Source organism: Pomacea canaliculata, linkage group LG1, assembly GCF_003073045.1.
Source record: "Pomacea canaliculata isolate SZHN2017 linkage group LG1, ASM307304v1, whole genome shotgun sequence".
Taxonomy (NCBI): domain Eukaryota; kingdom Metazoa; phylum Mollusca; class Gastropoda; order Architaenioglossa; family Ampullariidae; genus Pomacea; species Pomacea canaliculata.
The window spans coordinates 37,588,043-37,614,843 of NC_037590.1; the positions used below are offsets into that span (position 1 = coordinate 37,588,043).

At 41.9% G+C, this 26,801-nt stretch overlaps 1 protein-coding gene across 1 annotated transcript in view; it reads left to right on the forward strand.

The window, feature by feature from the left end:
* The first annotated feature begins 1,449 nt into the window (after positions 1 to 1,449).
* The window catches only part of LOC112566923 (glutamate receptor ionotropic, NMDA 3B-like), an 82,951-nt gene continuing 57,599 nt past the window's right edge, over positions 1,450 to 26,801 (forward strand). Inside the window, 1 exon segment of the mRNA XM_025243355.1 lies at positions 1,450 to 2,832. The gene's annotated coding sequence lies outside the window, so the exon portion shown is untranslated.

The window sequence follows — 26,801 nt, forward strand, 5'->3', positions numbered from 1 at the left end:
TTATCATGTCAATGCCGACATTTCAGGACACACTTCTTCTCTCCACAAACCCATCTTTGGGCAATGTTTTCACTAGTGCTAATCTTACACTCGTGCTGCCAGGCACATATCGCTGCAAGGCGTGTGCATGGCTGTCGGTTAAGATAGTCTAGTACAGTCTTAACGGTCGTACAATCTGTCCAGATGATAACTACACCTGGTCCGTTAATGCGGGCGTAGTTCTCATCTATGTATAAAAGATGCCAATCATTTCGATGTTACATTTGCGTAATTACACGTGGGTGATAATTAATGGAAAAAGAGCATATACAACACTTTCATATAAACAGATATGAATAAAACATACAGACAGGACTACACAGTCGCTAGCAAGTCGTATCGTACAGACACGCGAACAGTTACTATCCATAGTGTGACTTCTGCCAGCCTGGCTTCCACTGGTTGCAATCCGATCTCAAGAGCGTCAGTAGAACTGGGAATTCTGGGAACATACCTGCATTGATTGGTTGTTGGTCAATCTCATTACCTTTTTCTTGTGAACATTATTCTCTTCATTTACTGCCCAATGTCAGAGCGTGAGAATGGAACAGCCAGAGACTCACATCCGCAGAGAAGATGGGACAGAAGGTTCAGAAGGACCGGAGGACAAGAATTCTCGGTACATCAAAGGCCTGCCCCACGATGTTATTATTTATGACATCACCATACATCTTTACCGTGGTAGACGTTTAATGATCGATAATATATCAATAACAGAACGTCTCACTACCGTTTTTTAAGCTCGTAAGACAAGGCGATGAAGACGGAAAGACGGTTCACTGGGTATGATGACACGCTGCAACCGTCTAGGGACCGGTGTTTACAGAGTTTAATGATCAGTAATCGGGAGGGACCGGAGACGGTTCCTCCAAAGACCGAACGGGGTCGTGGCCCTGTCACCACCACCGTGCGTGTGTCTGTGTGTGTGTCGGGGGCTCGTAAGCCAGGAGCTGCTCGTCTCATCGTCACAGGCCACTGAGCGCGAACTTGCGGTGCATGGATGCGTGCATAGCACATCTGGCAGGCAGGTCGGCTGGCTGGTCGTCAGACGGACGGAGGCATGCAGCAGACGGCGATGCAAAGCAGCTCGCGCGCTTTGTTTCTACTCCCCCTTCCTTTTTCTCTCTCTCCGCAACTTTCTCTCTCTCTCTTCCCTCTCACGTGTACGTATAGTGTGTGTGTGTGAGAGTGTTCGCGCGTGCGCACTCAGGAGCAGACGAGCGCGCGAGGCCAGACAGAAATCACCGTGCTGTTCCTTGTCAGTGGTCGTCTCTCCACCCTCCCTCATCCTCACCCTCATCCTCACCACCCCGCTCGAAACTTTCTGACGGTAATGCAGGCTGAGTCCCCAAGGGCTGGTGCTGGCACGGGGGTTTGTGAGAGATGGCGCGAGAGGAGGAGTAGATGCAACGAAATGCGGGTTGGGGAGGTTGAGTAAAGGTGGTTAAACAGGACGCCAACGAATTGCAGAGATTGGGGTAGGAGCTGGGGGGTGTTTTGATGGTGTGGGATACAGCAAAGTGGGGAGTGAGTGAGATCGAATGTCAAGCGAATGCGCCAATAAAAAGAACAAAAGCAGCTGTTACGACACAGAATCGGGAAAGGAGATGCAAAGAGTTGAGAATAAAGGTCGCGGCCAGTTCAGTCACTCACCTCTCAATCCCTCCACGTGCGCCAACCTACCCCATCCCCCCAAATCACCCTCCACCTGTTCTTTACTCACACACTACCCTCCTTCCCAGTCTTCCGATGTTTCCTCTGGCAGTGTCGGCTATCCTACTCCTACCTTCCCCTACAATCTCTCTCTCTAACAGAAGAGAAGAACACGCCCTGCTAGTGGAAGAACACGACCCAGTGTCTAATATATAAATCAGCGCGGTGTCGTGCAAGCGAGTGAAGGCCCTTGACGTCTCTGCCGCTAATCGTGTGCGTCATCTCACCGTCCCTTCCTTCTCTCTATCTCTGTGTGTGTGTGTCCTTCTGACGTACCTCGGCTGTTCCACATCGCCTGTCGACAGTCTCTGCTGGCCACTGCTCCATGTGGAGAGTGTCACGGACGACAGAGAATAAAAAGCTAGCATCCTCCGCATGTTGCGGGGCGCCAGCAGCCGCTTTAAAAACACGGTGAGCGCTAGAGAGCGGGTCAGGAGGAGGCAAATCACGCAGAACTCCCGGCATCCCCACCCCACCCTCACGACACGGGTTGCAGTGAAGCGCGCGGCGAGCAGAGGTCGACAACGGCGACTGAGTCAGATCCGTGAGGACTCGCCAGCAAGTCACCGTGACCCTCACGGCAGTCCCTGACTTCTGAACGACAGAAAAAAAAACAAAACAAATAAACAAACCAGCCACACAGGTACGTGTCGTACTCCAGAGAAGGATCCAGACACTGGAACATGGGTCCACCAACATGGAATCGTCCTGTAGACAAAATCAGGATACAGGTGACAAACTGGATTAACATTTCTTAATTCCTTCCTGGATTTGTCGAGGGTTAAAAACTGTGTCACTGATACCTTCGGAGGACATCCACCCGTCTCGGGTGGCGGGCAGGCTCGCCATCGGGTGTGGAGTCCGGACTAGCAGACCTACTGTAGACACGTGTCAGTGTGTTTACGTGGCGGTCGCTGCTTCCATTGCCACACTTGCTCGGTCGGCGGAGAGACGCACAGGCGGAGTGAGGCTAAACGACTGTTTCTACCTCTCCTTAAATACTGAATGGACTTGTGAGCTCACAGGACACTGATGAGTTGATCGTCACGAACCATGGACTTCACTGAAAGACTCACGATGGTAAGACTGTTATTTTTTTTTTTGTATCTTCAACAATGTTAGTTGGAAGAAAGGAGGCGAGAAGTTTAAATAATAAATGCTCTAAAGTGTTTGAAACCACATGTGAACAGAGAGAAAAAAAGGGAAAGCCAGACGGCTAATGAAAGAAATGTGGAACGGCTGGAAAGAAAGTAAGAAAGGTTTCGAAAGGCCGAAGAATGAATGTGGGCGAGGCACGTGAAAGGAAGGAAAAAAATAGAAAAGAACTGGCGATAAAATTCAATAACACGATCAACAATCAAGCGGCTGTAAAGGAACTACAGTCTTTTAATGTCTTGTCGTTTGTGGGCTGGTGGCTGCCTGCTGCTCCATCTCTGCTCTCGTCTTTCTCTTTCTCTCACTTTTTCTCTCTGGGTGCTGGTGTCAGCGTGTGCGCTCAATAGTTTAAAAACAGTTCATGTACTCAGATGTTGCGAAACAGCAAGTTGCGAACGAACTACTCACTTTCTGAGAAATATATCTTTCTAGTTTTCTTTGGTATCTGACTGAAGTAGTCCAAGTAGGTATTGAACTCAGGCCTTCTTCTCAGAAGTAAATACAAGGTTACAGAACCATCCTGTTCAGCGACTTTGTTTTTCAAAATAAAAAATACCTTGGTGCAATAAACTTAAATTTTTCCGAAATATGACATGCATTTGAAAACTGTGCAATACATTGGGATTTATTTAGAAGGGAGGAGGCTCATAAATCGACATTGAAAACAATTATAACATGTTTTCATGCTGGCAGTGTTTGTCCTTTATAAAGCATTTAACTGTTCTCGATGGAAATGAATTTTAGACAAGAACTGACATTTTGATGACAAGATTTGTGCAAACTTTCCAATCGGCATTCAGTGTTTTTGTTCAAATAATAACTGATGTGCACCGGTTGAAAATAATGTTTGGACTTGTGTAATAGATTTTGACAAAGCGATGTGTTGTAACTACTTACAAGGATTGGTACAGGAGTAATTGAGAAGATTAGTGTAGCATAATTACAGGCAATTAGTGAGTGCCAGCAATAGGGGAATAGTACCGAAATGATTAGCGATTGCGACTCTTGACAACAAAAAAGTACAACACAAAGATATAAAACAGAAAAATGTGGAGGGAGAAGGCAATGAACTCTGAAAGTTGCCCTTTCAGCCTCGTGTTTGCTTGTTGCACTCCACGACCTCCGACTTGTGGTTCAGACCTGCATCGCTTGACATCAGTGATGTCATCGGTTGACATTATACACTCGACAAGGCATTCAGTGGACTATATACTCTAAATTGAAAGTGAATAGCGTTGACACATAAACTACAATTTTCAGCCTATTTATCAAAGCCAGTACAAGCTGTCAGAAAGGATTTAAGGGCGTGAGGCGGGGATAGGGAGGATGCTGGCAAAGACCTTTGCAGCTTCTGATCTTGGGTTGGATGTTAACCACACCAACAGTACGATTTGGGAATTGTTGAAGTGTAGTGTATGATGTAGTGTATGATATTATTGATGATTATTGATGTATACTTTGGGCTGTTACCGCACTGGAACTGAAGTCTTTCGGTTTGTGCTTTATATTGAAGTTTGACTTTATGTTTTTTTTATTGGACTTAAATGTACTGTTTGAGTGGTGATACTATGAGACTAAAATGTAAATTACATGAGCGCATATCTATATATATCTATTTATATTTTTTTAACCTTTAACCAGCAAAAAATATTTATGTGTGAAGTCGTTTTCCTGAACATATCTGTAGAGCGGTGTCACAAGTTGTGAAGGAAGCTGGTGCTGGGTACTATGAGTTAATATGAGCGTTTTTTCCTTAGGGTTAGGTTCATTACCTGCCACATTTTCTTTCATTTCTTGTTCGTTGCCTCTTCCTTTATACTTCATTCTTGTTTGTCTGTCGACTATCTTCTCCAATGTATATAACTGAGTGTAACTCACTCACCACGAAATACACAAATCAAAAGAGTGTGTAGTGTCAGCCCTATCATCACTCATAATTAAACTCTTCCTTGTAACTAACCCTTCAATCATATTTTATGTTAATCCAACTCACTTTGCATGAGCCCTCACGTTCAGCCATGCATGACATGTTGCTAACTAAACATTTGAGTAGCTGCGACTGCTGGCGGCTGAGATTGGCTGACAGAGGACACACGTGTCAAGGAATTCACTGAGAGAGAGAGAATGCAAAGCAAACCGTTTGAGCAAGCTCTAAATTTTTTTTTTCGACATTCCTTGAAAGCCAAAGTTAGCTGAAGAATCCTCGCTTTCTGTCACTGGAAGTTTTCACGAGTCTTTGAAAGATGGAGGGAGGCAGGGGTTACTCTGCAGTGCTCTCCCTTGCCTTATGAGTAGAGCACAGACGTGTTTGGGAATGTGTTCATTGTTACACACATGCTTGTGATATTAATATGTAATAATAGTATTATACATGTCTGTGACATATTCAATTGTAACACTATCAACTTCTGTAAAATTATGTACACCTGTAATATCTGTGGTTATAACATTGTAATTTGAAAGTGTACACGTGTAATATGTGTAGCTATTAACCTGTAAAAAAAAATGTGTACACTTGTAACATGTGCTCTATGGAAATGTGTTCACTTGTAATGTTTGTATATGTAAGATGTTTGCGTGTCAGGAGGAAGGAGGTGTTGGCTGAATGCTTCCAACAGGTAACAAATACAATGATAAAGGCGTTCAACCACCTGCTGTTCTCGCAACAGGTGTCGCGATTGTAGATGTTGCTGTGTATAAAATTCAGATGACTTCATGATAAGAGCGAAACTTAACCACGAATCAATAGACGCTTTGCTGGAGAATGATTTCTGACATCAGGTTACAATATTAATCCTATGTATCCCCCTTTCATTCCTTGAAACAAAGTGGACTTGAAGCAAAGTGGACTTTACCACCTGTCCACGACAGTCAAAACAAAACAATTTCATTTTCTACTCGAGACAGTAGAGAACAAGTTGTGCTTTTCCATATGGATATAATCAATTAAATTACCTCGAAGTAGAAGAAAAAAGAAACAAAAGTTGAAGCTAAACCAGAAATAAACATTGTATTAACTGTTTGCAGTTTGACTTTCTGCAACTCTTACTTGCTTACCACTAATAAAAATTGAATCTTAAAGCAGTTTTCTCGTCGCTCGCAGTCTCCATGAACCAGCCTGTGCAGCTCGGGTTCACCGGAGTGACATTTGGCGTCAGCCACAAACTACATGCAATTAACTGGAGGATAATTTAGAACCTACCTTCGTGCGGAGGTAGAGACAGCGGCAGCCATTTGTGTGACCTTTTCTAATAAGGAACACTGTAGATGGTGATGACGAGGCTCATGCGGTACAATGTCATTCTCCGCTCCCATAATTCCCATACCTTGTCATTCTTGTCTTCCTGCCGTTGGTTTGTTTGTCTACCTGTCTTCCTGTTTATTTGTGTGTGAGTCTGTCTCCCTGTCTGCCTACTTTATATTCCTTCTGCTTGCTTTTCTGTGACATTATTATTTATATACAAGACTGACAGTGAGTAAATTAGTTGCATATCCCTTTTTTTTTTGAATAATTTTTTTCGGGATCAAACATCTTGCAGCATAAAATGGCCTCTGCTCCTCAACAATCTTAGTCACAAAAATGTACAAAGATTGTTGCTGCTCCTGCAAGTAAAATGACTGCCTTTAACACTACTTTAATCCCAGGTCCTTCCTCACATGAAAGGAGGTCTTATTATTTTGATTTCATACCACAATACCGACCAAGAAGCAGGCAAAAAGTCTTTTCTTTTCTTAAAATTACAAAAGCCTTTTCACAAAACTGAAGAATACTGCTTTTGCTCTTTTAACCTCAGTCTTGTCACCATTATTTTGGCCTGAAAAGTCTTATTATCACTGCTTTCGGTTTCTATTCTAGCTTTTTTTGTGGACCTGATGGTACAGGAGGTGGGGGAGGAGCCGTCTCCAGGGGGCCAGAGAATGTAAGATTAAAAGACGCAGGGGTGGAGATAGTCAGAAGGGTAGTTTGGTATGGCTCGGCTTTCTTGGAATTCAAAAAAGAAAAACTCTCTTCACTTTTTTTTACAGTGTCGTTGAAAGTAGTGCTTTACTGTATTTTCAAATTTCTTGATTTTTTTTGCACACTGCTAATTTTCTCTATGTTTTTTTTTAAATAACCAGGAAGATGAATGTCTGCACGTGTTGCAGAGCAAGTTTTGCATGCAACAGTTCACTGAAGCAGACAAGTCTATAGCCTTAGGTATTTAGATAGACGGGGTAATTTTTGTCTTTTTTCTTATACCATGGAATATTTTACTAGATTTAAAAAAGATTACATGAAAGTTTAAGAATTAGCAACTGTGTGATTGGTAAAATATATAAAACAAAAATTCAGACAAATACGATTACAATTCCAAAGTAGAGCTAGCGTAAAATGTTTTGTATAAATAAATTAGAACATATAATTGTGTTTATTTGCGCTGAACATTGCTAAATTTGTGATTAAATTTTCCTGAGATTAAAAAACAATAAAATTGCTAAAGAAATGCGGCAGTAGAAAAAAAAGAGCATCTGTGGCTATCACTGCCAAGACTGTTTAAGGCAGTCAACCCCGGGTACAACCAAAGTTAATTTTTAGGTGACAGTATAAATTGTTAATGTTGGTGGGAGAGACAGTTAACAAATGCCAGCATGGCAGGTGTGTGGATCAGCAACTAGAAAAAGAAGAGAATAGCTTGGAGTCCACGCCAAACAGTTTCTGGCAAAATGTAGACACATTTCCCCAAAGTTAGCCATTAGTTGAACGGAAATGACGAGCAGTAGGCGAGTGCTAGACTTTCACATACAGGGGAAAAAACCGAAAATTGCTTGCTTCAACCATTTGGTGCCACAAAAAGAACGAAGTTGCAGCCATTTAACTGCCTACAAATGAAGAATGATTAGCAGAGATGTAACTATTTAGTTTCGTAGAAATTAAATTCCCGGCATCACACAGCTTCAGAAAAACGAAGACTTTGCTTCAGAAATCGGAAATAAAAAATATTAAAAGTTTACTTGACAAAAGTTTTGTAGCAGCAGGAATTGAAACCGAGAAGTAAGAAGAGAAGCGATGTGGAAGCAAGAATAGCAGCGATCAAGAAGACAGAAGAATAGGAAAGAAAAAAAAAGAAAAATGTTTAATGTTTGTATCCTCATTAGCAGTGATTTAAAAAACTCATAAAACACTGGATTCCGTTTAGCATTGACGTCATAAACACTCGACATGGAACTCTTTAGACGAGAAATTAAAAAAAAAAAACAGTCTGTATTCTTACGCACGTGACTTACTCTTTGCGGTTTATATTTCCTTCGCTTGAAAAAAAAAGTGCCTGTACGTACAAGCTGGAGTCAACACCCAACTATTATGGGAAGCTATGATGGGCACCATACGAACCGAGGAAGGAAAAAAAAGAAACTTGTGTTAGAGCAGTGATGTGGTCGTTATGGCGGCCTACAGACCTTACAGGTGCAATTTCATCTACGTCAGCGTTGGATAAAAAGATGGCGGGAGAAAGACAAACTGTACATGTCTGCGCGTGCGTGTGTATGTGTGCTGTGTGCTGTCTTGTGTTAACTGAAATAGGTGTCACGATACTTTAATCTTTAAACTTTAGTCACTTAAAAGTCCAAAGGATTATTATTATTCATCGCAACCATTGAGACAAGTCCTTTGTGAATCTGAGTTTATCGAATAGTCCATCCATCTTTAAGCAGTATACATGAATCTTACTTTACGACAAAACCAGAGTATGTTCGTGAGTATTTTATCGAACTGACTCCAGAGGGCGCTGTCTGTTGGCTCAAAGATGACTCTTCTGCTCATTCTCACAGTTTTATGTGTTGCTCGTCACGTGACTAAGTGATGTCATCATTCTCACAAAAGAGGCGACCGAGAAAATCTAGTAGGTCTCTAAGGAAAGGTAAATTAAATGCTTCTCTATGTCCGTGCGTGCAAAGGAAAGGTCCCTTCGCCGGGTGGCTTAATCAGCTTTGCAAAATTGTGGCGACCGTCCAGACTGGGCCTGGCTGTCCTTTCTAAGGCTGTCTCCGAGTGCATCGGGCTTCTCCGCCAGCCTGAAGTTTTGTGTTTGGATTTAAAAGTCCCCAGAGTGCAAACATTTTATTCTTCGAAACCGCTCATTCATTTCGAGATTTGAGTTCTCAAAATTGGAACAAAGGTTGTGACCTCCGACCTATAAATGCACGCCTACGAACATCAGCATGAGCTGATAGAGGGCAAGTCTGTAACGTCCCAAATCATGTGATCTGAAGTCTCCTACTGTTTGAGCCCTTGACAGAATACGTTTACTCATGTACACTGCAGCTAAAAACCACTCCTACCACACAATGCAAATCATTTGTTTTAACTACACAGCTTGTATTCATTTATTTGACCCTTGACTGGTGTCAGCCATTGCGGGCAACATGAAGACAAACGTGGGAGGTGACGATGATTGCCACTCACTCTTGTCTTTGACATGAGTAAGTTGCTCTTACACAGGAAAATTATTGGAAAACTAATCTCCATGGTAGATTACAAGCTATTTATGAGTTATTTACAAGCTATTTATATATATCATGATCAGCTAATTGTGGTTTGAAGCGACTTCCTCCCTTCAGACTGTTTACCGTTGTTTGGACCTCTTCCCGTAGGTCTGGTGGTTCTTGTAGGCTCGCTTGTCTGGTTGTTTTGAAGGATGTTAGCTTCTGTCTTCAGCTGGAAGTTGTAAAGATCTTATTTATTCTCTCGGTTAAGTACAGCAGTGCTTTCTGTGAGAAGATGTCCATTGCTGTTTTCGATTACTGAGATCTTGTCTTGGTCCTTAGTCCTGCCATTTCCTCCTCCGTGGTCCGGCATTGGCTCGATCCACTTTTCCCTCGCTGCCTTTATCTCTTTCTTGATGGCACAGTTCACTTCTTTGTATTTGGAAGCTGCTTCGGGTTTGCTTTTTTTCCCTCTCTTTTCAAGGTTCTCCTTCGGTGACAAAGATCGAGGATGTCGTTTGTGTTTCTTTTTTCCTTTGACGCCTTATAGCTTCTTGGGTAGTAGCACCTCTATAGTCGAAGACTGTCATTCAAAGCACCTTAGAGGTTGATCGACGAGGCAGTGGCCAAAGTAAGAACTTGATTATACACTTTAAAAACTGGATTGGTAGTTATGTGCAGGACCTGTTCATTATCGCCCAAAACAGGGATGTGGAGGGCCTTGTGAGCTTCCATGTCTAACCATGCGTTTCTCTCTAGTCAAGGGACGAGACTGAACACCTGACTGAACCTGACTGAACACCTGACTGAACACCTGACTGAACACCTTTACATTTCAATAAATTCTTATAACATCTCCCAGGAATAATAATACAGTAATATCTACCAAACAAACGAGTCTTCTAGTCCAATGTGAAACAATCATTTGTGAGGATGCAAGTATGAGATGGGAAAATCCAAACTAATATTTCATCATCCTTATCCTTATTCTACCTGTACTTTACCTGTTACACTAAGCAACGATTGTTTAACAGGCCACATTTCAGACTCTAGTTCATCATAGAGTTTATACATAGAAGACACACTGGAACCAATATAATTTCTTTGGTCCCGTCAAACAACCTCAAAAAATTGTTTATTTCCTAACCAGTCAAAACACGGTCGGAGATAAATGTCACATTTTTTTAGTTTCCACAGGAAGCATCCACCGTGACCTTGGGATTTCATTTAGGTTGTCACCACTTTTCTAAACATCACGGAACTGTTGGGTTCCGATAAAAATTACTTCCTGAAGAAACGGATACACCATTTGGCTACATGATGGATTACGGGCATGTAAAGAGCGATAATCAAGAAACAAGTTAACAAACTAATTTGAGAGGAAATAAAGTCACACCATTTGGGGTGTGACTGACTTTTTAAAAAGTAGTACAGTTAATTGAGTTACATTTTACTTATCATTCATTCCATGCTAGAAATGTGCAAATCGCCAAAAATTTGGTTTTAAAAAATTGAACGTAGACAAAAAATTTTTTTAGTTCGATGAATATTGTCTTTCTCTGTGTTTTTTTAAATTGTCTGTACACTTTATACTTCTGTGATTTGTATGAGTTGTGCGACATTTAAGTTGTTGAATAAAATGGTAAGTCCGTTGTATCCACCACCAACATGTACTGGACCTTATGATGATGCTATCTCTAAGTCAGGGTACCCTTGATTAAAGCCACCAAAGCCACCTGGCTTGGTGTTTGAAATTCTCGGTTATTCCTAGTTCCTTCTATCCTGCTGGAATTTCAGACATTCACATTTGTAATCACAAAACGTCGTTGTCATCGTTTCTCCAAAAGTTAAAGACAAGTCATCTGTTTCACTCACAAGAGAATGTTTGATGCTTAAAGCTACCCAACATCAGAGCCAGCAGTACTTTATGTCTTCTGTACCCAGGACCCGTGCCAGCTGATATCACTTCTACCCATAAATCAGTGCCAGATGATGGCATGCGGCGGGGAGGCATCACAGAAGGCGGTTGTATATGTATATATAAGAAGCATGTGTAAGGTGTGTGAGAAACAAGTGTAAGACTCTTTGTTCTCTATAACAAGCGTGACTCAGATGCCCTAGGATCGATGCCTCTCTTGTACCATGGATCTCATCCAGCAAACAAATTATGCAACAGCATTTTCGTGCCAACTAAGTTTTATTGTTCCTACTATCTGCCGCCAACAAGCAAACTATTTTTCCGATGATTCAGGGAAGGTCGCGTGCTTTAATACATTTCTATGTTTCCATAGTTACAGCAACTGTTCAGTCCCTTGTCGTTTTAAAAAAAAACTGCAACGGCCAACCCTTCTGTGGTTCCCGTTTCAGAACGTGCATTTATCGTTAGGATTGATTAAGCGGCTTCCTCGTCGTCTGGGACTTCTTTCTGTTGTGCTCCAAAGGCTTGCATTATCTCCCTTCCATTATCGTCTTTTTCTATGGAGGTAAAGAATGTTAAAGCGGGTGCACCAGCCAATCAAAGATTTAAAAAAATAACGATAGACGACACGACAATGACCATAACATTTTAATCCTTTCATACACATGATATTAAACTACAATAAGATATTTTTGGACTGTTCCACGAAAGCATCGAGAAATGCTGAAGGGAAAATGGTAAAGGGAGATAAGTTCAAACAAAAAGTTGGACATCTAGTGGACAATAACAAAAGATAATCTTAGTTACAAGCGATTCTGCACCTTCATCTTTACACCTCTCTACTCGCACACATCTGCATGCTGTTTATCTTCATGTGTGTTTTAACATCCAAAACAAACACTGACTTAAATAAATGTTTCAGTATGTGTGTTTCTCTTTTCCCACCTAACCACTGACTTTTCCATTCTCTCTACCATCATTTCCCATTTTCGAGACCCTCCATCAATCATGGCCACATATCTATTTCTCTGCAGGGACAAACCGACATCCCTGTGGTAAGCAAACACCTTTAGAATATTATCAGTGATGGCGAAACCGTGGTTTCATGTTGATTTGTGCCCCCTGACCAGGTAGATGGAGCGGAAATAGAAACTGGGTGAAGTGGGCCCGCGGCGTGAAAGTGGAGCTCTTGTCTTCTGGGTCTTCTTTGGAGACAGAGAAGCTGCAGGAAAAGTTTGCCAAATAAAGTAATTTATTATAAACTCTGGACACGAGTCTCGGGAAGTCACACGGGACATCGAAGTTTCACAGCAACCGTCTGCTAATGGACTTTAGACTGAATGGTTTCATGACCAGATGGGGTTTTTTTGCGGATATTTTGCGACTTTTAGGTGGGTTGTGGTGAAAAAAACTTGTTGGTCAAATGTAAAGGTATTGCAAAATGACACTTCACTTCTTCAACCTGGAGAACAGACACTGTCTTTTTTCTGTCTGATTTGGGGAATAAAATTTCTCTTGACAATAATTTTGGACTGGGAATAGACCATCAGTGAAACGAAAACTAAAAACGAAGTCCTAAAGTTATCTCCCACGAGCAGCTCATGGCATTCAGTCTTTCATGATTTGTGTCGGAACCGATATTGAAACCCGCGGACAACTTCAAAGAAGTGCGGGGGAAAAGTGATAGAAGACTACGGAGGAAAGCAGTGCAAGATCGGAAAGTCCTTTGGGTGGCCTCTTCTGTTGAACCTGGGACCGGTTTCAGATGAAACAGGGCTTAAAATTCCTTTCCTTTGCCAGCCTTTCACTCGTCAGAGGTCACGTGGTGCGCTCTTTGCACGTGTCAACACAGCGGAAATGGCGGCGGACGATCATGCACATCGATGCCTTCCTGTCCTAGACTGCATCCTTGGGAAAGGCCATTTATTCTTTAAACTTTCTCGGCCGTAAAAAACAAAAAAGCTATGAAAATACACTGAGTTTTCCAATTTAAAAATCAAATCACAAAGTTACTTGCCGAGAAGTTTTTAAAAATATTTTTTAAACATAAAGGCTTCCAGGACATTAATAGTCGGCGTGGGTGATTTTATCTTTCCAGTCTGGAATAACTTCTAATGAATCAACTTTAGGCGTTGGGCAAGTATGTCACTCTCTCTTTCTGCCTTTCTTCCCCTCTTTCTCTGTCTTTATGTTTCCACTCGTTTATTTTCTTTAAAACTGTTTTTGAAAACGGGTGCTTGTCGTATGCCTGATTTCCTAAAGTAACCATGGGAGGTTCATAAAAAAATTTTGAGCACATTTAAAGGAAGATCTTGGTGTTTGGCACCTATCAGAATGCAATGGTGAAAATGAGAAAGTCGGACTAGTTGACATCGCAAGGGTCGTCAGATAACAACAGGTCTTTTAATGTCTTCTTGATTGCTGTTCGGAAGTAAAAACATTTCATGGATGGGAGTTCGACTTGTGATAACAAACTTTGTACAATATCTGTAAAGGTCAGTGTTGAGAGTGGACAAAGGATGAACCTCGAAAGCTGTACCAGGAGAAAGTTATGATCGCTGTGTGATGATGAGATGATGAGGCCAGAGTAAAGCTTTCTAAGACTTGCCTTTTGCGATGGACTCATACATTAACGGGTTAAGAGTGGTTTACTGGAAACACAGCAAAGAAGGTCAGAACAAAGCCATTTCGCACGTTGCAGGATTAAGTTTCCAAGAAAAGCCACATCAGTTATATTCCCTGGAAAAAGAGGATTTCCCTTCTTCTGCTTTCTGTTCGTATTCGCGAAAAAGAGACACCTTTCAGCAGTTCGTTGAATCCGGAGATTTAAAACATCAAGCCAATCTCACTATTTCCATTGACAATACTTTGCTCAAGAACACGGTGCACCTTACGAGCTAAAATATATCTTGAGTCTGAGCAGAGTTATTTGGCCTGAAAGTGGACAGGGCCACAAAATAAATCTTGAACTTTAAGGGTGACAAAGTTTTATTATCAAAGATTTATTTTGGAATTTGTCGGCGTTTTCAGCAGAAGATATGAATGGTTACCTGTAGGTTACCATTACTCTGTGATGAGAATTGCCGGCCCTCTTGCCATTCTTTTCTCTTCCCTTCTTGATTATGGTGTGGTGCACCATCAGTTCCACGTGTGATTTGCACGTGCACGTGCCTACGTCACTGGGAGGCAACAACCGCGATGTGAGCTGTGTTTTTATTTATTTATTTATTTATTTTTTTTGTGTTAGCAGGTAAAGAGGAGTGCTAAAGGTGCGCCCAGTGCACGCGGATTCTTAAAGAAGGATCAGACAACAATTTCAAAAGAAATTTATTTTCTTTCCCATTCTGTTGCTAGGTTTTCAGGTTGGTTCTGTGTACGTCACCCGCCAGCTTCCAAAATATTCTGATAAAAGAACATTGGAAAAATAAACAAAAAGCCCCACAAAACCTTGGTGGATAATAGATATTTGTGAATAGCGCTCAGTGGACGAGCAACAATGACAGCAAAGAAAGACATTTTTGTACCTCAAGTGTGTTACCTAGATGATCAATCATTGCGAAGAATGCTCGGACCTTCCAGTGTGTACCTTAACCATCAGTGCAAGAGAGCCACCGGCAAAAGGACGATAGATAAATCTATACTTCAACATGAACAAACCTTGTCACAGACACTGAGTTCTGTTCATCCCTGTTCTCAAATGTTCCGGCCGACCACTGATGATAATGTCTACACCAGTTCGATATGGTCGGTGTACACAAACATAATGGCAGACTGTGTTTTTCTCAGACTGCATGTTGCACGGTTGAAGATTTTTTTGAGACAATGCCAAATGCTTAAAAAAGCCAAAGAATTTTTTTTTCAGAGCCAAAGATTAAAAGCTATAGCCAAGCGGGGAGTAGTGACATAAACCTTTTCTAGAGAGAAAAAGAAATTCAGTTAAGCAGACATCGAGGATTCCATTCACTTCGACATATCAGGTAAAGCTAGGTAAATGCTGGAAAAAAAAAACAACTGAGCAGTCGATGGTGCTGTTGCCATGATGATACCAGATCGAGAAAGAACCAAAAACAAAGAATGCTTTGAGGAGACACGTGCACATAAAATGGCTTCATTATGAACAAGCCTCTGGATACAAAAGATTTTGAACATCAGTCCCTTTGGAGATGAAGAAAGGTATTTTTGTTTTCTTTAAATACAAGTAGTTTGAAAATTGACAGAATAAATACAGGCATGCAAAATGCAGAATAAAGGACATGGCTGGAGTACCCAAAGTATTTTGTATACCAGCAAACTCTACATCTGTACGGGGATTGCAAAGGTCTGGTCTGAGAAAGTTATGGACACGTCTAGGAGGTAACAGAGGGGAAACTCCAGCCTAATTTTCGATGAAGTGTGTGAACATAGGTGATAACTTTCGTTTTTTTCTTTACCTCATCGGCTCCTTCCTTTATTGGAGGTTAACCTTTGCTGAAGGCGTCTTGTTCTCTGCAAACTTCCCCTCGTCCACAGTCTGAACATATTTGTGATCACATTTTGTAGGACGCATGTCTTGACCGCACCACCGTCTCCCCCGCTCACCCTGGACTTCATTTTTGCGAGACTTTTGTCGGGTAATCGATGGGAGACAAATCCCAGGACGCTGGTGTTGACACCGTCTGGATTTGATGAAAACTGAGACACTGTTGGAAAGTGTTTACGGCTTGTAACCTCACAGACTGTCGTTCAAACAATAATAATACTAACAACGACGATAACAACAAAAATATAGCAAACATTTGATGATGTCTAGTGTGATTTCAGAATGCTTAGACGTTTCTTTTAAAAGTTTTTGGTTCATTAACTAACTTACTAATCATTGTCTGTTCTGTCTGACTAGGGATGGGAGATCATACATATGCAATATTTTTTCTGGATGTATTTCATTTCGCTTTAGACTGAAACTTCAGTAATAAAACAATCTGTACATCAGTGACTGTCTGTACAGGGGGATAGCATCTGTCTGGTACTACTGGGAAAAACTCCATTGTCTTATTGAACCATCCATCAAAAGCCTTTTTAATCATTGAGATTGAAAGAGAAACAAAACCCTTATGTTAGTCGAGCCTGTGTCACGCGTACAGACGTGCGAACATATAAATACATTCTAATTCTATTGATATCCACGGAATTAATAACGATGTATGAGAGCAAGCTTATATTTTCTGTCCTACTCTATATCCGAATTTTGCTTCCATTCAACGTCCGCCATCATGCAAGACTAAATTCTCTCCTTGCATTCTCCACATTAAACCTTGTGACTCTTTGTAGAAGGCGCCATGGACAACCCCGTAACTTGACCCCAGTGACGTCCCCTTGTGAATCCAGGGGGCGACGCCAGACGTCAGATCGATGAGCAGTGCTCACTGGGGACGTCCTTCCTCGTTCTGACTCTCCGTCACAGTCTGCGACAGTTGGAAAACGTTGAGCAAGTAGAAAGTCAAACGTTTAATCTTTCAAGGTATCGGTGTATTGAGGATGAAATGGATTTTCCTTCGTAAAGGGACAGAAGCGATGTTTTGTTAAAATTGTAAATCCACCGAGACGAAAGATATTTCCTGATAATAATGTTTCAGTTTACCGGAACCAGAAATGAACGAATTTAAAGATCATTCGATGGAAACATAAACTTCTGCAATGTCAACTGGTGAGAGGTTTTAATTCTCTGGAACTAAAATCAAGAAAAATGCTTCGTTCTTTCGCTTCATGAGTTCAGATGACTGAAAGATGAACAACAGTGTCAGACTTGACACGCAGACAGACATTACTCTGACTACATCGATCTCAAGAGTGCAAAGAATTATGTAATTCTAAAGTTTTCTATGCAAGAAGTCTCGCTAGTGTTAATGCCAAGGAATCCATTTGTTTCAAAGGCCACAGACACCGTGAAACTACAGCACTCCGATGTGACAAATCAGTCTGCTGACAAGTTAAAACAACACACCTGCCACCCGGCGGTACTCGTGTACCCACATACACTCATTCAATGACAATTCTTTATCTCCATTTACATATAATTTATGTAGATCAAGTGTCTACCAGGCTCGAAAGCCATCACGGAACTCAGATATAAATCTGATACAGGCAATAAAAAAACAACAACAAACAACAACAAAATAAAACAACAAACATGTTATGATATTACTTAAATTTAATATATATATATGCTAAAAGATTGAGAATGCACGTTTCTAAATTTAACCGAGTCTCAAGTGCTAAGTCTCGACTTTGCTAAGTTTAGTCTTAACAGTCAGCCAGCACTTAAGACAGAAAATGTAAGACTTACTTTCACGACATCAAATGCAACTCAGCCCGCGAGCTCTTCAAGTTTCTTTTTCGTTTAAATTATAATCGAGATTTCATGCACAAGTAAATTACCTTTTTTTCTTCGTCCTAAGCGTGGGTTGTCGGCGATTAAGGTTTTATTAAGTTTAACGCTTTACCCAGATTCTGTGTATAGTTCGCACTGGCATACGAAGACAACAAAGATGACACGATTCAGAAAAAAATGAGAGCAAAAAGGTCAAGGGCATGTTTGTATGTTGGATAATTATTGAAAAGCACTTGCTCGACTTAATGGAAACGCAGATGCATTTACGCAGAAATTACTGGGTAATTTTATTCCTGAGGCCTCCTACTGCACAAGCAATGATTGACCGGCACTTACAGAAATATTGCTGTTTATCCAAATTTTGTTCCTCCTGAATCAATCATGTTCAATCATGTCTTTCAGCAACACGAAAGCAATGATAATATGACATTTAAAAATAAACACTTACACCCCATTAGTAGGCAAAAAAGACCAGAGTGAACTAAAATTAGAACGTTTATGATGAAAATGTTGCTGACGACGACGACAATGACGATGATGAATGTGTCAGAACAGTCAGGCAGGGAAATTTATTGATGCAGTAAATAACCTTCAGAGAAAGCGACTCGTTTGTTTTTAAATAAATAGTTACTAAGCGAAAGAGACTGATGGAAATACTTGCTGAACATAAAAAATATGGAAGGAAGACAGATTTAGAAAGAACCTTTTAGTGGCGGTGCTTAACACCACGCCAGCCACTAGGGTTAAATCATGGCGAGGGTTTGCAAGATAAGACTGAAGCAAGGAAATTACAGCCTCAGCCAGCGGCTGTGAACCGTGTTCACTGTTCACTATGCATACATACCATCAGCCACTAAAAAGCCGACGGAGGGCGCTGCTTGCAACTACTTTCACGAAGGTTGGCGAGGGAAAGGCGTGAGCGCTGCTCAGCGGCGTCCTCTGGAAGCTTTTCACATTCACGTGGGCCGAGGCTACGTAATGCGGAGGTAATCTGCCCCTGTTTACAGCCAACGACATCCCGCTTATGGGAATATTATGGGGATCAATTCTGACTGAAGAAAACTGGCGGGCAGGGATTTGATGACGGGGAGGGTGTGGAGAAGACAGCAAGTCTGCTGACGCGTTGATGTAATGTCGCCATGCTAGCGTCTTTTTTCTATCGTTTGGTCCACGCGCATGTGCATTAGAAAGAGAGAGAAACAAAGTGGGAAAGGGAGGGAGAGGGAGAGAAGATAAACTTACTCTGAAATACAATTTACACTGAAATCAAATCTACCCGTGTCAGCTATCATAAGAACACTGTTATTTCAGATGCTTCTCTGATATTATTGTATTTTTAAGGATGAGTCAGTAGGCGTTGAGCCGGCTTTCCTGTTGTCCTTTCTACACATGTGTCTTGTCCTTTGTGCCACTTTGTGTCACGTTGCATTCAGCCTCATAAGCGATTTAATGAACATAAGACTTTCTGGAAGAAGAGCGCAGGATAAATTAAAAAAACAAACAGTGGGAAATTCATTCTGTAACTAATATTATTTTCTCTGGGTCTTAGAGAAATCTGCAAAAAAATAACAATGCAGCATTTCTGTAAGACTTAATTAGAAAAGATGCATTACATCCAAAGGCAAGCTGAGGACAGAGCATCGTGGAGGGCAGAGAAAAGGTTTCTGTATTGCAGGCGTTTGACGCATGGACCGGCTTTCGAACTTTTCCCCCGAGCCAAGAACAATTAGATCACTGTGATGAAAACACCAGGAAACTATTAAAAGTAAAAGTTTCCCTTTCTTTTTTTCTGAAGAGCTGCTCTCGGTGTGGTCTTAAATTTTCAAGTCCGAGGATTCAATAGCTGGAGGTAGCAACGTCTTGAGCGTTAAACCGGATTCATGTTGGGTCTTAGGGAACATTAGCGCTGACCAATTTTGGAACCTGGCAAAGACGGTTCGGTCTGTGTGTGTTCGTTTTATTTTCTTCACTTTTTCTTGGCTTCTTCTCATTGAGCGTTCTGATCTCAGGTCACTTGGTGTGTTATCCATTTATTCTTGTTTCCTTTTTTTTTTTTTTTTTTTTTTTTTTTTTTTTTTTTGAAATTTTCGTTATTTCTTTTGCGCATTTTTTATTTCTTTTGTAGTTTCTTTATTTTTTATTTCTTTTGGTCACTTTTTTATTTTTTTTTCACTATTTTTTGGTTTTTTGTTTGGGTTTTTTTGTTTCCCTATTTTTGTTTTTTTTTTGCTTTTTTTATTCTTTATTACTCGGTATTCTTTTTTGTTTGTTATTTTTGTTGATTTTCTTTCCTTTTTTGAAATTTTTGTTTTTCTTTTGCTCATTTTTAAAATTTCTTTTGTAGTTTATTTATTTTTTCTTTTATTAGTTTTTTGCACGTTTTTGTTTTTTTCTGTTCTTGTTTTTTTGTTGTTTTTATTCTTTATTTCTTGGTATTCCTTTCTGTTTGTTATTTTTGTTTTTAATATTTCATCTTTCCTGTCTTACCTTTGTTCTGATCTTTTAATCAGTAATTTGAGCTACCTGTGTCATTAAAAAGTGATTTCGAAAATGTCGGTCGAGACGAGGTGGGTGTAAAATTTAAACTGCGTCATCTGCTCGATTGCTCAAGAAGTATTTCCAAATAGCACTTCCGTCTTCTTCACCAGGAGGGTTGTCTGCGAGGCGAGACAGCTGACAGGTAGAGACGCCTCCTCGCCGACGAGTTTGTTTCTTGACAAAGGTGCTGGAGCTTTTGATTGCGCCGCCGCCGCGCAGCATGGACGGCCGTGTGCCGTGCGCAGCGCTCATAAAGCCCTCGTCTTGGCAGTCATTTGATGCCAGGGGGCCGCAAATTTTGGAAATATGCTTGCAGAAGCTGATAGTGAGCCAGTCGATAGCCTCTAGTCACCAGGGATCCCCATCCCCCGACCCCCTTCTCCTCATCTCGTGCAGCGTCTCGTGACGCCAGTCGGCAGCGGTCGTCCTCGTGAAGACGAGAAAAAGACGATGATCGTGATAATCGGGGAGACAGGGCGCACCACGCAAACACTCTTTCTGAGGCGACAAACGGTAACAAACAGGCAGGGCTGGCAGGGAAGGGAGAGAGAAAGAGAAAGAGTGAGAAAGAGAGATGTACGATGCGATGAAAGAGTGGAATGAGAAGAGGAAAGAGCGATCGGCACTGCGACTGAAGATTCGTTGCCTACCCCTTCGCTTGAACACACACGTCGGGCTCGTCTGGAGCGAAACTTTTGTCCGCAAACACTCGACAGGCAGCCTGCTACTTTTTGAACTCTCTCGTGAGCTAGCTAGCTAGCCGCCCACAGACCAGCAAAGCAAATCAGCAGCGCATCTTTCACAGAAGCAGGGAAGGGGGGCCAAAAGAGAAAAGGCTACGAAAAGAAGGAATTAAGACTTTCAAACTCCGGTTTCCTTGGCTGTATCTTGCTTTGGCGGAGAGAGAGAGAGCGGTGTATGGCGAGAACATTCTTAGTCGACGGTTGGAGGTTATTAGTGTGAGAGGTGCTTTGGCAGTTTGTGGAGAGAAACCTCGCTGGTGTGTAGTTACCGCTCACCCACACAACACACTGCCAAGCCACCTGACAAAAATGCCAGAGCACAGAGCATCCTTTGTTGTTCTGACTCTCCACACACCTCCCTCCACGCTGTAGATGAAGGAGCGTCCCCTTTCATCGGGCCATCCAACAGGTAAGTTCTGCTCAGATTTTACTTTTCCCCGCCTTGATATTCGTTGTCCGAAGTTGATCAGTGGGGCTTGGGAGGGCAAAGGGGATTGAAGATTGGTGGTGATGGAGGTGTTGTGGGGTAGAAAGGGTGGTTCAACTCGACCTGTCGAGGCCAACACTATGAGCACGTGCAAGGCGCAAATGAACGGTTCACCACTTTGCCACGGACATGCTCCAAATTTCCGGTGTGACAGATAAGACCGAAAGATAAATTTGCAGCTGCATAATCTACCAAAAGTCTGGAACAGCAAATTTCCGTGGCTGAGATTGCTGGCTGTGGTGTACCGATGTGCATGTCCCCGTAACGAATGCTTGTTACTTGCTGATGCCGGTGTGTGGGGAGTGGAGGACAGGCAGCAGGCGGGGTGGGCGAGATGAGAGGTTAGTTTGGCTGAAGGGGTGGAGGAGAGAGGAAGGAAGGGAGGTCGACGATGATTCCACCTTGTCTTCTTCATGTTATCTGGCGAGCGCGTGCTAAGCCTCCCCTCGGAGATGCGCGTGCAGCCAGCCATATGTTTGGGGTTCGCATGGCATCGCACGTTAGAGTGTTTAGCAAACTTGGCCATATACGGGTGGCAGCTTAGATCAAATATTTGAGGGTGCGAGGAAACGAGGGTGAGGGAGGAGGGAAGAGAGAGATTAAGTGGGATGTATATATAAAAGAAACGAAAGGAGGACGGGGAGAGAATGATTTAACACACGCTTGAGAGAGAGAAAGAGAGAGACGGGTGTTAAAAAAATGAGAAAGTGCCAAAACAATTTGTATGTAAGGGTGGTGAGTGGGGTAGAGACAGGTGCAAAGGGAGGTCTGTATATACACATTCCGTCAGTCACTCACTGTGTCCTTTCTTCATATTTCTGTTAGTCCCACTGAGGACAGGTGTTATTGTTCTGTTGAGTACTTACCATCCTCCTCACCTGCTGTATGAGTCATCAGTCTGTACCTAGGGGCTGAGAGTACCTGGCTGCTCCAGTTCCTGCTTTACTTTCAGTTCTAGACACACGGTCCGTCACAGGTTATTCATCAGATTATTTTTATTTATTGTTTTCTTTTTAGTAAACCTCGGATATCCAAGTGGAGGGATAGTAAGAAGTCAAGTTTGAAACCGTTTTCACAAGCAAGGTATGATACTATACTTCATAACTTTTATCAAGGCGGTTTTCCTTCTTCTAATATCTGTGCAACTGCACATTAGAAACACATCATTACCGTGATTGCAAGAAACTAGGTTTGAAAGGTGCATTAGTGTCGAAAATGCCGATGTGTAGAGTTCAACATTTTGTCACAATGATAGAATCCTCCATTTTATCTGAAACAGAGAGGCTTGGTCATCAAATCAGATGATGAAGTTGCAATACACATCAACACAAATAGCGGCGCAGATTGGAAAAATTTGTGAGTTCGAATGATAAGCTGGAAAGTAAACCTCGTGATGAGATGGATTATCAAAAAAATAAAAAAAATAAATAAATAAAAATGTCAATGGAAAAGTTCTGTTTCCTGGGTTACCTGTTTCCTGCTCCTATTCCATCCCGTTTTAGCTATACTTAGCTTAATTCTTCCATAATGTTCGTTTCATGTAAAGTAATTTCACGGCAGAGAAAGAAAAATATTTGGCTGACAAAATGAAACATTTTGATTTTGTGGCCATTAAGAGTAATGTTCTGCTATGATGCTGATGCCTTGTGTATCTCCGGCAACCATTCCAAAATTTTTATATAAAATGTCGACTTCTTTCTAATAATCACTCATAAAAATGTGCTTTGAATACCTTTATAGAAAACGTGCTAATCTCACTGTGTGTATGTATATATTATTTAGGTATAAATATGTGGGCATACGTGTGGATAGACATACATATTGAATATATATATATAACAAACAATACAACACACAAACACATATAAAGTGTCTTCAACAAGAACTTTTTGAATTGGTATGCTTTTTATTTTCTGGGGAATTCTTCTTACAAGTTATTGCCAAAATTTCAATCCATAAAGGACTGTATTAGTTTTTCATGTTAATGTGAAACCATATGTTTATTCCTGACTATGATGATAAGTCTTCAGAAGTTTGTATAAAGACAATTTATGACAGTTTCTTATTTTATTTTTTCCGTGTCTCTGCAAACTTTTAGTATGGAAAATTTGCATTCTTTTTGTAAACATCCTTACTATGTAAATTTTGAATTTAAAACTCTATCGATAGTTCTATCAGCATGTTTCCTTATCGTTAAGTCTTTTTTTATCTTATTCATGGCTTGGTGCGTAGATCGTTAAGTGCATGAGGTCATGCACAAAAAGTAGTAAAGGCACTCACTCGGTTTGGTGTTGGCTCGAGATGACGGGAAAGCCTCGAGAGCATCTTACGGTTGCCAGCTCGTGTTGATTGCCAAGTGACAGGCAAGTGATTGCCAAGTGAAAACATCCACTACAGAAGTCATCAATAGCGCCGAAATAAGAGTATGGGTGTAGAGACAGGGAGCAAGTAATTAGGTTCAAGGGTCATTGTGCGCGAAACCTTATGCAATAGATAAAAGAGAAACAAATCCGAATTATGGACTTCGTAGAGTCGTTAGGAAAGATGTGAGGAGAGGATGTAGAAAAAGGGAGATAATTTACTGGGAACACAGACAGTCAAGTTCTATTGCAACAAAATGAGTCTCTAGACCACCTTTTCACCAGAAAATACACAGCAAAATATATTTTAAAATCGATAGAAAGGCAGTTGGTTTTTTAAAAAAAAAAAAAAGTAGTGAAGGCGTTTTAACTGCGTCTGTTCGAATCCTTGCCAATCCTGAGGGAAAAGACAACACGATCTGCGTTGGTGTGGAAATACAATCTTATACATCCACTCCAGCAAATATTTGCACACATCTTACACACACACACACAAACACACACACACACACACACATCACACACAGACACACAGGATCCATGTATGCATGGACATACACACCAACGCACGTATGCATAGAAAAGCACACGCGCCTGTCTGCATGTACTCGCGGCCTCACACGCGCTGTGTTGCGACTGGTTGTCCTTTGTCCCAGTTTAACGAAGGGTCGATATTCTCTCACTTACATTGTGGTCACGTGACAAGCCTTCCAGCCAGGGTCAGTCTCTGAGGATCCTTAGCCCCCACGAAGTTTCATAAGGCACCTACCTCCAGATCGCCAGCCTCGCCTGATAGACACCCCCACCTACCCCATCTACCCCACCTACCCCACCTACCCCACCTCCCCCACTGTTTCCCACAAGCAGCTTCTTTTGTTTTAACTCCTTCTGCGATGACAAACATGGAGCTGTGAACACCAGCATCGATAACTTCATTGGAGTCTGTCGTTTGTCTCCTCCCCTGATACAAAAATGGAGATGTTTAGGTTTACACAGGCGTCGCAACAAGCCACCCTCCCATTTCTTGTGTTTTCCACTGAGTACAAAGATGGCGAAGACTGGGTGTCTACAGCAGCCGTGGAGCCCGTAGTGAGAAGTCTTGAAGTAACAATGGAAACATCAGCAGTAGAAATGTTGAAATCCAGACGAGACTTTTCCCCCTTGAATTAAAACTGTATGAACTGGGAGGACTGCTGCACCTGAAGTCTTGGGAGGAAAGGGTTAGGTTTCTAAGCTTCATTCATTGAGAAAAGATTCTTTTCTTCTGGTGACTGAAGACGTGTTGAGTTTTTATTTCACAACATCTAATATTCTGCACATGTACTAAACAGTTATTTGTCCATATCCAAGTTCCTTTAGACTTAATAAAGGGCTGACCTCTATCAGTACACACTGGTGCCAGGTAACAGAGGTATAAACATTTCTTTCATAGGTTTGAGCTAAGCTGTGCTGGAATTATATTTAACTAGATATTCATAAAGGGGTTTCCCCTCTTCTTAAACATGGCGACGTTCGTCGGACTGCTTCTTGTTTCGTGTTTCTTGATGGTCTTGATGTTCCATGACATTTCAAAACTATCTGGTTCTGGTCTACAGATGATTAACATGTTTTAAGCTAAGAAGCTGCTGTGTAAAGTGGGATAAAGAAGTTGCAGACGTAAATAGCGATTAATGACTTAGTATCAATCAGAAAACTCTCCCTTTCTCTCTCTTTCTCTCTCTCTCTCTAACACACACACACAAATGCAATTAATATTTTTCGACAAAGTTCCTTAACAGCAGTCTTAATTGCTTTCTCCAGTTTTCTCAATTTTGGGCATTGCTCTCTCTCTTTCTCTCTCTCTCCTCGTGTTCTTTACTTTTCTCTCTTATTTGTCTGTTCGCCAACTTTCCGTTGCTTTCTTCCTCTTTGCTGCTGGCGCCGACTGCTGTCCGCCCACTTTCTGATGCTCGCGGGAGCAGTTCTAGAGGATCGCGCGCTGGCCGCACACTGGCTTCTACACTGGCTTCTACACTGGCTTCTACACTGGCTTCTACACTGGCTTCTACACTGGCTTCTACACTGGCGGCCAACAGGGCGTAGGTGTCGGTCAGTGGCAGTTGGCAGCTCGGGATGTGGTCTAGTAGCATAGCCACCAACATGTGTTGGTCTACTACCATAGTCACCAGGAGCACGGTCATGTGTTGGTCGTCTGTCGCACGGTCACCAGTCTTGTCTCCCTTGTTAATATCTGTTCCAAGATCACTGGAAGAAGACAGAGGGACTTCACTTTATTCACTATAATTCATTAAGTTTGTTAAATTTGGAACCTTTTTGTAAATATTGACTAAGTCAAGACTGTGTACATGCGTTCGCGCGCGTGTGCGTGAGTGGAAGAGAAGGAGGGTAGCTGTGGGTGCAGGAAAGAGAGAGAGAAAAAAAAAAATCCGATGCCTGTACCCAATTTTTTCAAGAACACCTAAAAAAAGGAACCCCATGGATTTCTTTTCTTTTGTTTCCCTTGACGAGAGTTGTGTGATCGGGAACAGTGTCTCTCCACGCCGCGGCGGAACCGTCGTCCTCTTCTCGGTGCCGCACCGCTTCATCTCTTTGCCTAATCAATCCAGCATCAGAGTCGTTGCTGCGGGTCTGCTCTCGCCTCTTCTCGAGTGCTGCGAGACCTTCGCACTCTAGCTGCTGCCACACCATTCTTCTGCCGCCTCTCATCACCGATCTTTCTTGCCACTTCTCGACCACCTTATCCTGCACTTCACCGTCCCCTCCACGTCACGCATGATTGTTCACAGCTTTTAAGCTGTTTCTTGTGGGGAGGGTTTTGTTAGTTGTTTTTTTTTTTCCTTTCTTTCTTCTCTCTCATTCGTATTCTGGTTGCAATCGATCTGAGTGACGTGCAAACCGTCCTGTCGGTTTCCGTGTTTAACGACACAGTTCGTTTATGCGGCGAACACTTGGTTGATGGCCGCGCGATTTTGATGTTTTAACCTTTGGCCTGGAGGAATCCAGGCGCGCGCATTCGATG